Genomic DNA, 16,787 nt, shown 5'->3' with positions numbered 1-16,787 from the left:
GTTAGGGCCAACAAATGGAAATACATTTTCACACAACTCACAATACACTTGTGTAATTCTCTGCCACAAGATGTGGTGAAAGCCAACAACCTGGATGGCTTTAAGAGGGTAACTTCATGGAGGAGAGGTCTATCAACGGCTACTAGTCGGAGGACTATAGGCCACCTCCAGCCTCAAAGGCAAGATGCCTCTGAGTACCAGTTGCAGGGGAGTAACAGTAGGAGAGAGTACATGCCCTCAACTCCTGCTTGTAGGCTTCCAGTGGCATCTGATGGGCCACTGTGTGAAACAGGATGCTGGACTAGATGGGCCTTGGGCCTGATCCAGCAGGGCTGTTTTTATGTGTAGGGTTTTCTGATAATTTGTAGTCTTTTGGTGGGCTGTAGCAATGGAAAAGATTATCATTCCCCCAAACCTCCTTCCCTTTCCCTGAACTGCAGGGGGGAAATCTTCTGGTTTTCATTTAAAGGTGGAGCTGTAGAAGATGTCGATACCTCACCATGCTGTAGGAAATATAAAAGTAGAATCATCCTGCCCCCTGTTCATACGAGCAAGCAACTACAAGGATGGGGACTGCTGTGGTGCAAGGAAGGGAAAAACCTCAGCTCTGAACTGAAGCAACTGTTTGAAATCAGCTGTGGTGAAGCATCAACATCCACCCCTCACCACTGAAGCTCTGAATTTAATCTGAGGCCCCCGGAAGTGCTGAGATGGTACCTGAACTGAAGTAGTGCTGCTTTGCACAGCCCTATCATATGATGTCAATAGCAGTAACCAGATTTTCATAGAGCTACTCTCTATCTATTTTTTTTTGCTTTTTAAAATTTTATTGTTTTTACAATATCTTAACAATCCCATTGCATCTAATTAAGTAAATATTGACTTCCCGCTCACCAATCTGTGCGATTCATTAACTATATAATCAACCATTGCTATAATAATTCAAAGCATATATCCTACACATTACAAACTCGATTTTACTCTACCCGACCTGCTATTATTACTAAATTTCAAACCCTGCTGAAAAATCAATATTAGCAAAATAGTTCTTTAAGTATAGTATGAATGGTTTCCAATCTTTAAAACATTCCAAGTTTTCATCCCTTATCAGTACTGTAAGTTTTGCCATCTCAGCATATTCCAAAAATTTTATCAGCCAATCTTCTTTTGAGGGCATTTCATTGTCCTTCCATTTCTGCGCATATACTATTCTGGCTGCCGTGGTTGCATACATAAAAAATGTTAAATTTCTTCTGGAAAACTCTCCTAGAGCTACTCACTATCTAACAAACATAGATATCAAGGAATAAAAGACCATTTCCAGATCTCCCACCTTTCCTACTCTTACCTCACAATCAACTGTATTATAAGGGCTTCCTTCAGTGGCATATAATACATGAAATCAAGCAATGGTTTTATGTAGAAAATATGTAGGCAGATACGGATACAGACTTGATACTCTTGGCTTGGTTGTCTAAAGCTTGTACAGTAGTATCTAAAGGCCTATGTAAGGGAAGGTTAGTAGAGCATTTGAGAAATGTTATGACATCTTCACTTTGGGTTTTTAGGTCCCAAAGGAATTACAGAGGATTCCATCTCCATTCTGTACATTTCATAGGCATCCACTGCACTCTTGTAACCTCTTCTTTACATAGTGTTACACATTCTTGATATTTTGATCCCATACTTATCTGCAGTTTATCATAAAATGAATCCATTCTGCATAATGGGTTTCAGGCTTACCATTTGTAAGGTAATAAAATTCAGTATAAAATCTATAAAGTATAGAAACAGCTTCAAAATCACAATTCTGCCTTCCAGAAATGAACATAAACAAGTATTTCTATTGTTTCTTGACAGGTTTAGAATGAATGCTCTCGTGACAATGAAATATGAGTGGGCTTCATGTTTTATGTTCTGTATTCTCCCCCACCCCAAAGCTCCACTCTTCTATTTCTATTGCTATGAACAAAAGGATTGTTGCCAAGTAACAAGAAATAAGTGTCCAGCAGATACCAGTGTGTTCTGTGTCGCATATCCATTGCAACCCACCCCCTGAAACTAGTTCCCAAGGACAAGATGAGCATCACTGTTCACATAGTGGAGGTGAAGGAGCTTTGAGTGGGCCACTGAATGGCATAGAATGGAGAGAGAAGAATAATCTTCCAGCATTTTTCTGAAAGATGACAAGGGTTAATTTTGATGCTTAGTGACCAGCCTGTGACTAAAGCCTACATAATGATGAAAGGCATCAATGTTTAATTTTAATCTGACTGGCTTATGAAGCAAACTGAGCCATTGTTTTGCCTCTCTGCCTGCTAGCACTTACTGGCATTCTCAGTTGACCACTGAAGCACACAACTGAACAAGCTCAGGAACTATCCCACGGAAAAGCAAGTAATTTCTCCACAGGGACTCCCCACTGATATTGAGAAGATGGCATAGGTGGTGCTAATTCTGTAGCAAAGTAGGGCAACCACCTCTTATTGCACTGGTCCAACCAACAGAACAAACCTCGGCCTGGCAGAAAACTAGAATCTTCAATGTCAGAGTCAGCCTGACATTAGGGTAGTTTGTTTGTTTGTCTGACTATTGAGCCCACCTCCAAACTGTCTAGACTCAACTCATGGCTCTCCAGGTCAGTTCTGATGTTGTCTCAACCCTGCCACATTCTGCTTTGCACACTCCCCCTCCCAGATTCTATTAGGCTCCGTTTCTTATCCGATTAGCATCCAATCAAGTTCTGCTGCATCTGCCCCAGCTTCAGCCCCTAACCAGCTCAGTCCCTAATCATCATCATCATGATGTCCAACTGTGCAGGGAACATGAGAGGTGTACTGCACAAGTGCATCTAAACCCCGTACTGAGCACTGTCTGGGTGTGCCCTAAGAAATCAGCAGCCATGTGTCTGTTGCCACAATGAAAACAAATGGCCAGAGGGACAAATTTACAATGTAAGGCTACGAATCTTTACTTGTCAATAAGCCTGGAACCACATGTTACCCAAATCATGCTCTTCCGACCAAAACCAGCAGTCATATGTCTTGTTCTCCCAACTGTCCTCTCTAATGTAGAAGTTGTAAGGAATCGAAAGTTGGCTGACCTTTCTTCTGGTAGAGGCTCCCAACTAAGCCTCTTAGGGTTGAACCTCATGACATACAAAGAAACAGAGAAGCAAACAGACAAGAGCTTGCAAACAAAGGAGAGGGGGAGAAAGAAGCCCAAGATGAAATGAACGCTGCCTTTGGTTTTTTTATAAAGCCGATTTCACTATGTGGGAAGGTGTTACTATTAAGAATTATTTATTCATAAAGAAGTTTTTACTGCTTTCCCAGTTTAAAAATACCCAGAGCAGTGCACAAAAAGAGAACATTTCAAAAACAATATTGAAAGTACAGTATACTGCCATGGGAAGGGAAATGTCACTTCAGGACGCTGTTTCTCACTTTGATTTTAACTTGTAACATGGTTTTTATGTGTGGGAGCTCAGATATTCTGATATTCATGTCATTCATCTAACAAACTGGAATGTTCCCTGACCCTAGTTTTTAACAATCCATGCAATTTTTTCTTGTTGCCTTTAGAAAACAGAAAATCATTTGCTTCTTACAGCTTGCTTTTGCTTATTATCAAAACAGTCCACCTGTTCTGTACAGATGGTGTACCCTCTGTCTCTCCTTGTAATTAATATGTGTTTTCATTTGGTGGAAAACACAGAAGTAACCAAAAACTAAATTAGAAAATCCAGACATTCCTACTGTTTTAATCTCTCTCTCTCTCTCTCTCTCTCTCTCTCTCTCTCTCTCTCTCTCTCTTTTATAAAGACCATGGAATGGGTGTTGCCAGATTTCTTACTTACTTAAAATCCCTCCTCAAAATCACCACATTCTGTGAAGCTTTGACAACAACCTCCTAGTCTTCATTCCTTACTGTAAGTACTTAGCCTAAGATATATAACTGAAATAAGCACATATTTGTCCTGTTTATACTCCTGTCTCTTATTCCCTTCACTTTCTCTGTTGTCTCTTCTATGGCAAATTATAGACTGTAAACTCTTGGGCAAGGACCTGTTATTCTGTACTCTGTACTGTGCTATATGCATCGATTATGCGATATAAACAAAATAATAATAAAGGCTAATATGGGGTGAAGTGTATCATTGACAATGGAAGTGACTGTGGTAGGACTAATTGCACAACCACTAATTTCTAAAGCATCGGGGAGGCCTTACAAGTCCGCAGCATAGGAACATAGGAAGCTGCCCTATAGAGAGTCAGACCATTGGTCTATCTAGCTCAGTCTTGTCTTCACAGACTGGCAGTGGCTTCTCCAGGGTTGCAGGCAAGAATCTCGCTCAGCCCCATCTTGGAGAAGCCAGAGAGGGAACTTGAAACCTGCTCTTCCCAGAGTGGCTCCATGCCCTGAAGGGAATATCTTACAGTGCTCACATGTGGTTTCCCATTCAGATGCAACCAGGGTGGGCCCTGCTTAGCTAGGGGGACAAGTCATGTTTGCTACCACAAGACCAGCTCTCCTCTCAGCAGCCTTGATGTGGTGTGCATCATCGAAGAGTTGATGCACATCTTGTCAGCCAATAATTCTATTTACAGATGTACAGTTTTATATCATTCCTTAATGATGTAAGGTAAGGACTGCTAAACTGGTTTCTTCTAAAGTGGAGAAGTGTCTATTTTTTTGGCACTTTCACTGTTGTCAAACAATGGTTTACCATTGTTGCGAAACAATGACCTGCCATTTTTGATAGCAGCTAATCTGACCTTAGCATTAGAGTATTCAGAATAAGGACCGTTAAATTAGACATGATGGTAAACATGCAGGTGCTGAAAACAATGAATGTACATCTAGCTTCATCCATAGTGGCTAGTAAAACCTCCTATGGTGATGTCATGATAGTCTTCATCCAACCCCACCCACTCCTGGCCCTGTATCCATCAGCAACCAAAAATATGGAGTATGTGTGAGGAAGCACAAAACCTTATGACATCTTGACATGAGGTAACGTCTGCTAGATATAACAGAGGGAGAGGGTTACATCCAGTTGCCATTTTTTGTAGCAGCCATCTGCTTCCCATCATGTCTACCTTGGTCCTAATTCTCTGGGCACAGTCACTTCACCAAGCTGGAAAGAAAAACCTATAGATAATTTTGAAAATAAGAGCTGAAACAGTTCACCAATCAGGGCACATGTGCAGCAACAATCCCACATGGAGGACTGTGCTTTCCACAGAAGAATTTGTAATGTGAGAACTAGCTATATTCTCTTTTCTATCCTATTTAATCACAGGGCTGTACCATCCAACGTCGGTCCTGTTTCAAGAACCTATATTAGTATTTGTGAGTTCCCAGATTTTTCTTTGGCTCCCAGTATGCTCTAATGCTAAACTATTCTGTGGAAGTTTAGGCATATATTTCATACTTCTCTGAACATGCCTTCATGTTAAGTGATCCCTCATGTAAAGAGAATATTACAAAGGTGCTCTGTGCTTTTCATTGGCTCTTGCTAAATTCCCCAACAGAGCTAGAGTGCTTTTAATATGCAAAGATATCTGGAAACTGGTAGCCAGTGAAAACCTCTCTACCATCATCCTATATTACATGTATTCAGTTCAGATGCAGCCAATCTAGATTTGTCATTGCTTAGAAATGTGTGGATGTGTGACAGGCTGTTTGAGTTGAAAACTCCACTGTGTTGCCGCTAGATAGTTTGTTTGATCCTCTAGATAAAGCCTAGTTTTTGCTGATCTGCTTGGCATACAGCTAATTCTCTTCTTTCCTGTTTCTTTAGGCAGCTTTACTTTGGGGAAGAAGCAAGTTGATCTGATGGAGATGTTATCATGTTCAGTTGTTATTGGTGATGGACTATTGTTTGAATGAACCAGTTTTATTGTTAATTGAATTGGCACTCCATTAACTATTATCCAGTAGTAAGTTTTTAAAAAATGGAATGAAATAATAGAATTACCGTTATATTATAATGTGAAATGATTAGACTACAGTGTTCAGTGTATAGAGGGAAAATAATACCTGAGAGGAAGTGAGGTAGCTCCTCACCTCCACTGAAACATGCAGCCCCATAGCCTTTCCCAGACAGCTGGTTTTACCATGGGATTAAGAGGGCTGAAATACTGTGAGTTACAAGGAATATCGGATATTTCGAATTTGCCCAAAAACCTGATGCAAAAAGTGGAATTTTTTACCCTGGACATAAATCGGGCTAAGCTCCAATGCACAATGAAGAACCCGAAACATGTATGGAGTACTCCTCAATAGCTTGCAAGGACTTCTGCGTAAATCTGGATAATATGTAAATACACAATGCCCTTCCAAAGTAAAATTGCCATCTGGCAGGGATCATGGAGGCTACAGGAGAACCTCATTAATCATGGACTCTGCATCCCAGTTTCGCATATCCGCATCGGGTAATCAACACCAGACCTTAGTATATGTGAGGAAAATGGGGAGGGAAGGGTCACCCTCGCGCATCCTCAGGTCCGGGCCACCATTTTGAGATTTGCAGCCTCAAAAAGGCTCTTTCTGCAACCCCCCAAACCCTGTGACTTTTAATATTTTTTAAATATTGAGTGCACTGCCGTAATGCTGAGGACCTGCAATGCATGGTAGGCCACTTCCCTCCGCATTTCTAGGGCCTTCTAACCTCTGTTCATAGGACTCTTTACACCCACCAGCAACCTAAACCCCTGATTTGCATTGCCCCAATGACTCCATATTCATGGTTTTCATATCAGCGGTAGCAGCAGAGAACGGAACCCCCGCGAATATGGAGGTTCTCCTCTATTTTTAGCTAAACATAGAAAACTCTGGAAAAGAGATGCATACGGCTGCATGCAATGTATAGTTTGCCCCTTACTGTTGCAAAGATAAGGTACAAAGAACTGTGTGCTGACCCTCATATTTTCAGATGAGGGAAAACTATGGGTCGCCTGCAGGGTCTTACTTGAAGCTTTGTGCAAAGTCTTAATATAAATGTGAAATTAAGTAAATACATGCACTTCTTGTAAAATGCCAAACAGTAAATGGGATTATACATGTGGGCCAAATTAAATGCATGCTTTATTTGGGGTCAGAAAGATGAGAATTTGCTATAATCATGTACACTATAGACCATATGCAAAATAGGATCGATTTTCTTTTTCCCTGTGTATCTCTTGCTTCACTGAATGAGCTTTAAATTTTTACATCAAAAGGACATGGCATTCCTAAGAATTCTGAAACCTGTTAGCCCAGCATCCCTATTAAGTCTGGCTTGCAGTATTAGACCTTTCACCTGCAGCAGCTACCTTCATTTTTGATCTGTGCAAGTGTAAGTCCAGTCTCAGGCATTTATGATGTTGCTGAAGCAAAGTGGCTTTATAAAAATCCTGCCTTGCCTTTCTTCAAAGCCAGGTTCTGTAGGTGGAGTGATTTGACGGCTGCCTTGACGTAGAATTGCATTATGCTCCCACATTTTCCACCTTCTGATGGGCTTTGCCTCAGCTTACCTATTATTACAATTTAACCCTCAGCAGCTGAGGGAAGCTTAGCTGTTCATGCATTTGACTTCTCAGCAGTTCATCTTTCTCTCTCTGCTCAACTTTTTCTAACTATATTAGTTCACTTTCCCCCTCATTCCATTATGAAACTGTATATTTGCTCTTTAGGCTCCCTTACACACACACACACACATGGCCACACAAAGAGACAGACATGATGGAGTGAGAGGTGTTACCCCATGATGAAATCCCAGGTCTGTGCTGTATGTTTGACTATGAAAATCATGTATGTGGAGGTGAAAAGGGCAGTGGCACTCTTTGGACCAGACTTCCGTTCCGAGGTCTGGTCCTCCACCAGGGGGCACCTCCAAATTATTATTATTATCATCATTATTTATTCATTTATTTGGCATATTTTATACCACCCAAAACTTGCATCTCTGGGCGGTTTACAATTAAAATAATTTAAACATTAAAATCAAACAAATAATCAAAATCATTTAAACATTAAAATCCTTAAAATCATTTAAAACCCAACATTAAAACTATGAATCTAATTAAAAGCCTGGGTCAATAAATATGTCTGCAGTGCCTTTTAAAATGTTGCCAGAGATGAGGAGGCTCTTATTTCAACAGGGAGCGCATTCCAAAGTCCAGGGTCAGCAATGGAGAAGGCCTGCCCCCAAGTATCCGCTAAATGAGTTGGCAGCAACCGCAGACGAACCTCTCCAGATGACCTTAACAGGCAGTCGGGCTCATGGTGAAGAAGATATTCTCTTAAATACCCAGGGCCTAACCTGTTTAGGGCTTTATAGGTAATAACCAGCACCTTGTATTTTGCCTGGAAATGTATTAGCAGCCAGTGTAGTTCTTTCAGCACAGGAGTAATATAGTCTCTCCTAGATGACCCAGAGACCAACCTGGCCACTGCATTCTGGACCAACTGCAGTTTCCGGACTATGTACAAAGGCAGCCCCACACAGATCGCATTGCAGTAATCCAGTCTAGAGGTTACCAACATATGTACCACCGTTTTGAGTTGGACTCATGCCCCCCCCCACCGTGTGTGTGTGTGTGTGTGTGTGTGTGTGAAGTGGCTTTAGACACAGTAGATTCCTATGAGTGAAAAGAAAGACTGTGAAGCAAATTCTCCTAGCTCAAAATTGCCTGCTTTCTTGAAATTAACCCTTGGTAAATAAAGAGTATACAAGGAAAAAGCAAAGGAAAATGAAATGTCAATAGCCCTCTTTTTATTTCTAAAGAAAATCCTTTACATCATGGATGAACAACGATGTTCGTTTAGGCCTGTGAACTGCCCTAAAGCAAATGTACCCATCTTCTTTTTGGCAGTGGAGATGTTTGGGGCAGGTTCTATCTAATATTTAGTCATGGTGGAGCCTCATAATTATGAAATTATTTCTGCTTAATGGCCTCAGTTCTGTTATGGAGCTTTGACCACTCATGAGTTCAGGGTTGGGAGAGCAATTTGGCATCCAATACTGCTCAATTCTCCCCAGTTCCCTGAGCAGTGAGAAGTCGAAGGGCAATGCTACAGAGCTGAATTTCCCTTACTGGTATCTTTGTAATATCACTTTTATAAACAAATATATAAGCAGAGCACAGTGGAAGCACACAGACTCCTAAAGGCGGCAGCACAACCACTGATAGAGCAACAGAGTGGCAGAGAGCAATTTTCTCAACCAACTCCATCAGCACTAATCTCTCTCTCTCTCTCTCTCTCTCTCTCTCTCACCCCACCCCCCACCCCTTTCTTCCCAAATTCAAACTGCCACAACTCCTTCTAACTCTCTGGATCTCTCTCCCTCCAAGTACGATATGAATTACATTAGAAAGGTTAGAACATTCAGGCCTTTTGTTAAATCCCTGATCATCCATCAAGGTAGCGATGGTGATCCTCCCATAATGGCTCACAGGGATAGGCACATTCATGCTAAAAACAGCCAAGCGTTTGACAATATATTTCCAGCATCCAGACTGCTGTCTTGATAACCAAATGCCTCCCACCACCCCAGAATACAAAAGCTGGTCATCCTTGCCTCAAACCATTGTGATTTCAAGTTTCCAATTAGTTTTTAAAAATCAGATGTGTGCATAACTGGTGGTAAGAATAGCAGCTTGCTGAGAAACTGGCTTCTCATCCATAATTTTTAAAATAAGCACTAATTATTTAAAAAATCCAATCAATGTTCATACCTAAGGAGGCCATCTGCTGTCAGTAGTAAGTGTGAAACATTCCATATGGGCAGTTCTGCTTGCGGACATTATACTTCCCCCCTCCTCAACAATGTATTTTCCTACAAGAGGCAGAATGCATAAATAGATATCAACCTATTGTGCTCATTTGGCAGCAACGGTCATTAAAAGAGAGCAAACCTTTTACTCACAATGCTGTGGGTAAAAACAAGACCGAAAATGCAAATACTGTACTCTTGCTAGTTTTGATCATCACAAATGCCAAAATGTCTTTCCCCCAAATGTCAAAAACTGCTCCCTGCTGTCTTTCCATGTATGAAAAATTGCACAGACGTGGAGCATTCAGTTTCCTTTAATAAAAGGGTAGCTGAAATCCTCATGCAGCTTCCCATGAAAACAGATGTTTTCTGCTGAGGTTGCCATATCACAGCTTCATTATGTCTATATAACATACAGTTATGCACATCCCACATACAATTTTTGGGATCCCACCCCCACCCCCACCCCCAAAATTCTGGTTCTTTCAAAGTTTCTAGTTGCCATTATTCCCTGTGGGAAAAATCTTAAAGAGGCTCAAACTTCACAAATTCTTTAAAAATCAGCCCTTTGCCAATTCCTTTGGGATCTGGGTGGTAGCAGGCACCCATTGGGGCACTACCACCCAACCCTCTCTTCTGCCCCTGAAACCCCCTTTCTGCCCCAAAGATGCCCCAGATATGCACAAATTTCAGAAATGCTTTAAAAATCAGCCGTTTGCCCAATCACTCTGAAACCTGGATGGTAGCAGGCACCGATTGGAGCACTACCACCCAACCCACTGTGGCACTCCTAGGAGGCACCCACAGGTAGAAATGGGCACTGTCTGTCCCCATTGTCCCATAGGCTTGATGTCGCACACATCAACAACAGCAGAGCTTTGCAAAGAACAAGGCTTCCAAAGGTCATGCACATCCACTGTATCACTCACCACATCTACTGTGTCCCACCATCCCCCCCACAGAAATGTATCGATCTGCACACAACTGTGTGGAACAACAATGAAATGCGCTGCCTCACGCACCCCCTCCCAGTGCAGGGTAACAGCAGCAGCCTGCAACAAGCAAGCAAGTAAGTGTGATATCACAGATGCAGCAGACTAAGGCAGCAGACTAGGGCCAATAACAGCATCAAATGTGCCCTGCCCTCCCTCCCTCAAGCATTTTTCATCCACAAGCAACAGAGACACAGCTACATCTGTGGCACCTGGCCATAAAAGCGAGTTAAGTAAGTAACGTCAAGCATGTCAGATGTGCAGAGGAGAAGAGGCTAGGTGCAGATGAGGACCAGGAGGAGAGGGCTGGTGTATAGCCTAGCAGTGCGCATCCCACCCCCAGCAGCACTGCCGCCGCCACCACTTCTTCCCAGTGCAGCAGTGCAGTTTCTCTGGCAGTGGCACCAATGGAGCGGCCAGTACCACTTCTGCATTCTGCCACCTGGGGGTTCACAGAGGGCTTCTCTGGTGCCTTGCCAGGGGGACAGGAGAAGCCTGCTGCTCCCTGCAGCTGTGCTGAGCAGTCTGTTCTGCTCTACCTGCAGGAGCTGGCGGAAGGCCAGGAGACAGAGCCGTGCCAGTTTTGGGCAATGAGTCGCCATGTCAGGTGGCAGGCAGTAATTCTCTCAGCAGCAGGAAGGAGTAAAAAAAAGAATCAGATGGAATTCTCTTTTCTTCTCTAGAATTCTTTCTTTCTCTACAAAAAGCAATTAATGCAGGGGAGAATCCACCCCGGGATGGCACAGGTACTGGCAGACTGGGTGGCACTGGCAAGGAAGGCAGGCTGACAAGGCAGAACAATAGGCAGCAAAGCAAAGCAAAAAGCAAATCTCTCTCTCTCTCTCTCTCTCTCTCTCTCTCTCTCTCTCTCTCTCTCTCTCTCTCTCTCTCTCCCTTCTCCCACAGGCAGAAAGGCAGAATGGTGGCTGCTGCCTCTTTAAATCTCTTTGAAAATCCCTCCAAGAACTCCCCTCCACCTTTGCCCCTTCTTCGACCTTCCCCTTCGACCTTACACTTGCAGAGCCTAAAGATCCAATCTGGAACAAGGAGACAATTGCCAGCAGATTAGCCCATGCTTTCGCTTACCAATCTGAAGGCTGGAAGGGCTGGAAATGCAAATTGTCAAACATAAAATAGAAACTACACACAGAGATTGCCACAAAACGGAGGTCCAAAACAACCAAATTTTCGGATCTGAAATCCGGGCGATTTGTTTTGTCAACAAAACTTTCGGAATTTGCAATTGGACAATTTGTTTTGTGCACAAATCACCCAAAACAGCCTGATTTGGGTATAGATCATTTGGTACCCAAAACGTATCACACATCCCTAATTTCCAGCACTCTTAACGAAAAACCACATGCCCTAGGGTACTCACCAATAAGCTGTGCCTAACCACCCTCCAACCCACACTATACCTGCTGTTGTGACCAAGGATTCTAGCTAACTATGAAGAATAGTATGAGGTAGGCCAACCACACCCGCCCCCCCATCACTGGCCAGTCTGATGAGAAGCCAAAATTCCTGCCCAGCTCCCAAAAAGGCAACCAGCCCAAAATCAAACTGAGGGAGAGAGGAAGGGAGGGATGCCTCACAAATGCTGAATGCTAGTTTGGGCTGGAGAGAACTCGGTAGACTCTCTGCCCACCCAAATCTTCAACCAATTAAATAACCCCACCAGCCTCGTGCTTTATCAAAGGCTGTGTGGGGCAAAATCACGACATTTAGAAGACACTGGGTAGGCAGTTTCATTGTCCCCACACCAATAAAGACAAGAGGCAAGATTTATTGGAGGTAAGGGCCACAACTTTACTAATTCAAATCCAATTAGTATTGCAGCTGGAATGGCTCTCCACTCCATTCATTAATAGCATCTGAGCCAAGATGTCATCCCTATAACTAACTCCCATTGGGCGATTACACCTCATCTTGAAGCAGCCTCATGGCCCTAAGGCTGAACACTGCTCTTCTTAGCCAACTCCTATAGGGTCAAGTTGTCAGCAAGAAGTATTATCCCCCTCAAGCCGCAGAGCCCTTAAGGTAGGCTTAAGGTTGATCCCAATGCCAAGAGAAGCCCCAGGCCAATTACCCTGAGCCGTGAAGCCTTTCAGGAATTGCGGGAACTCCCCTTCATGCAAATACCACGTGTCTTAGGGTGCTCACCAATACGCTGTGCCTAACCATCCTCCAACCCACACTGTACCTACCATGTGGGCAGGGGTGTAACTACTATTAGGCAAGGGGAGGCGGCTGCCTGGGGGCCCCCACGCCTCGAGGGGTCCCCCAGAGGTAAGTCACATGACTATATATTGTGAAGTGTGTGTGTGTGTGTGTGTGTGTGTGTGTGTGTGTGTGTGTGTGTGTGTATCAGCGAGGGGCCCATTTTAAAATTTTGTCTCTGGGCCCACTCCAGCCTTGTTACGCCCCTGCATGTGGGGGTAGCCTAGCTTCACCCACCCCCTACTCCCCACTGAGCAATTGGGCTGCAACTCAGCCCAATCCCTGCTGCACATTATTCAAGTAAATACTAGGTCCCAAGAGGACAGAGATGATTACTAAAGGGACATCTTGTTCTTGTCTTCCAAACCCAAGTAAGCAACAACAACATCATTAAGAGTTGAAATCCAGGAACTTCCAGGTGGCGGTCTGGAACTGCTCCCAAAGCAACTCTCGTCTCCTGATCCAGCAGATCAAAGTGAAGTTAGATTCCCACACTGGTCAGGGCCCAGCAAACTATGGAGTAGCAAAGCTGGAACCTTATCAAGTCTGGAAACAGCTTGATCTTCCAGGAGAAAAACAGTCATGAACAGTGACGCAAACAGCAGTGAACTCCTGAAACAAGTATAACTCCCATAGGAACAAAAATGCATGCAATACTTAACATATACTTACCTGCAGTATGCCAGTGCAGTATTCTTATTTCCACTCTCAAGGCCTGTCTGTGATGCCATGGTGGCCACATCACTCCATCAAAGATGCATATAGTATATCAAGACTGCAGTATGCCATGGTGCTTAGTTCCACCCTCAAGGCCCATCCGTGATGCCGTGGTGGCAGCATTACTTGGTCAGAAACACATATAGCATTTCAAGACTGCAGTAGGCCATGGTTCTGTCCTCAAGGCTCATCTGTGACACTGCGGTGGTCACATCATTTCATCAGAAACATATATCGCATTTCAATATATTAAACATATCCTTATACCCTATAAAAGTCATAATATCCAGTATATTAAATTTAAATATTTGGCCAGGTAAGCGGTAGGTCCAGGTAAGGTCCTTAAATATTGGGCCAGGTAAGTCCAGGTAAGTGGGTCGTACAAAATTGCCCATATAACTGTTCAATGGGTAAAGGCAGTTAGCACAAGTTAGCTCAAACTGGTCTATGGTTTAAATACTCCTGACAGTGGCCTGCTGCCCTTCCTTTGTGGAAGTAGAATCCTAGCACTGGGGCCAGCTAGAGCAAATTGCTGTTGAGCCCCATCTGGGGAAATGAAGGATGAAACCCTTTGAGGAATGCCGCTGGGAACCCAATAAGCCCAACACGGCCGGCTCACCTGCCCCATCGCCTGTGGGACTGTCCCATCTGAAGGTGGTGCAGCTGGATGTAATCCCCAGGAGCCGAGACAGGTGTGGCACTCTCTCCCTCTAGCAACTCCAACCTGTCAGAGAGAAAACGTCATCATTTTGCCTTTGTTGCATTCCGTGCGTTGTGCTTGAGAGGCAGGCCGAGGCCCAGAAGGCTCCCCTGCACCTGGCCTTCTCCACAGTTTATAGAGCAGATATAAAAGGGCCTGGGCCTGGCTATGATATTTGATAGCAGGAGGAAAGTTGTGTTTGTATGTGGAGGGGAGGGGGTGCCTAGGCTGCTGCACTGGCCTGCTTTACAACTGTAGAGCTGGAAGAGACCTGGAGGTCCTCCAGCCCAACCCCCCTCCCAGTGCAGGAAACTCCTACTGCATCCCTCACAGATGGTTGTCTGCTCTTTGTTTGAATACCTCCAGTGCTGGAAAGCCCATCACTGCAGGAGCCAAACTGTTCTACCACTTAAAAGTTATCACAGTCAGGAAATGCTACCAGATGTCTAGCCTAAATCTGCCTCCTTGCGATTTCAACTCATTAGAACTCAAAACAATCTTTTCTCTGACTTATTTAGGAGCTGTAATGCCCACAAGCAAGTTGGTACTCTTCCACTGATCAGTGAACCCCAACTCTACATCTGGCTATGATCGTGCTTTTCTTTCTTTCCCCCACCTCAACCTGTCAGGCGACCACATACTAAATCAGGCCATTGGCCCAGAAATGCCAGAGATGGAACCTTTACAAGTGAGCAATAGCTCTGCAAATGAGACATGGGCTCTAAAAAACAACAACCCCAAAACTGACCCACCACCACCACCACCACAAAAAGCAACCATACTCCTTCACTCATCTCCCATGTATTTCTTTATTCATTAATTTAAATTTTCATTCTAAAAACTAGTGGGGGACAGCCTATCAACCACCTGTCTGAGAACAGAACAAAGGTGCAAAAGAAGCCTGAGAAGGGGGGAAGGGAGGATGCAGGTAATAAGGCTATGCCCGCTGCCCATGTAGGATGGTTGGAGAAAAGCCACATACAACCGGGGTCACTGAGCACCCTCTAACATATCCATGGCAAGACCTCCCAACAGAAATGAAGCCAAGTGATCTCAGAACTAACACGCTGCCAAACTAGTGATCCCAATACCCAATTCACTGTTATGATCTCCCCCTTTCTTTCTGTGTGTGTGTGCATGTGCACATGCCTTCCTTTTTTTTACTCTCCTCCTTGGCCAAACAAAGCAACTCCCCAGCCAGTTCCTTAATGCCCCCCTCCTCAAGGCAGCAAGAGCAATGGCAGTGGGCACTAATATTATTGCTCTTATTAAAGCAGTATGAAATGAGGAAGGTGAACTCTTGGGAAACCTGGAGGAAGTTAAGCTCTTGGGAATCTCAGGAGAGAAAGGCCTCCCCATTGTTAAAACTGGATGTGGGGGAGGGATTCCCAGCAGGGAGATACTTCAACCTTCCCCCAGTAACCCTGCCACCCCACCAAGCAAAACTAAACTTACAAACAAAACAAGTTGTTCTAGTAAGAACTAATCTGCCTACTTTCCTTTCACTTTCCCTACAAGTGGACTAATTTTGGTCCAAATGGGTTGGGCAGCTCACAAGTTAGCCCACTTGTGCCTCAAACATTTACACATCTGCCATCTTGAATCAGGGTGGATGACATCATCACAACTACGCCTTTGAGGTGTCCCTATGTGTCCCTAAAACTGTACCCAGTTGTATGTTTGTTCATATTGGTTCAGGCATTGCAAAGTTGATAATGGGGGACACACACATGGATGGGCACACACATGGAATGCTGGGTGATCTCATAAGCCTATAGGGAAGTAGGATTAAAAACAATGCAAGCACTTATCCTTGTCGGTTGCTGCTCCTGCTGCTGCTCAGCCAAACGGATCAGCAACAAAATGGATTCTAATACCTCACAAGCTGACTGCTACTTTGGGCTGCAGAGAACTCTGTAGACTATTTGGCTTCACCCACCCAAATCCTCAACCAATTAAATAACCCCACCAGCCTCGTGCTTTATCAAGCCTCTTGCAAAATCTCTGCACCCAGGAGACACTGAGTGGGCAGTGTCATTGTTAGGAGCAAGGCCTTGGTTCTGCAGAAGAGGTTGGGCTCAGACCTTGCACAATAATAAATTAGGATAATAATAAAGGTGCTCTTCCCATGTGTTCATATTATGTTCAGTGAAAGTACATTAACGTAAAGTGTGCCGTCAAGTCAGTGTTGATTCCTGGCGACCATAGAACCCTGTGGTTGTCTTTTGGTAGAATACAGGAGGGGTTTACCATTGCCATCTCCCATGCAGTATGAGATGATGCCTTTCAGCATCTTCCTATATCGCTCCTGCCCAATATAGGTGTTTCCTGCTATACCATACATAGCTGTATGGCTATACATACATACTGCTGTTCAGTACTCAGGAAATCCCAG

Source organism: Hemicordylus capensis, chromosome 3, assembly GCF_027244095.1.
Source record: "Hemicordylus capensis ecotype Gifberg chromosome 3, rHemCap1.1.pri, whole genome shotgun sequence".
Taxonomy (NCBI): Eukaryota; Metazoa; Chordata; class Lepidosauria; order Squamata; family Cordylidae; genus Hemicordylus; species Hemicordylus capensis.
This window is presented reverse-complemented; position numbering follows the sequence as displayed.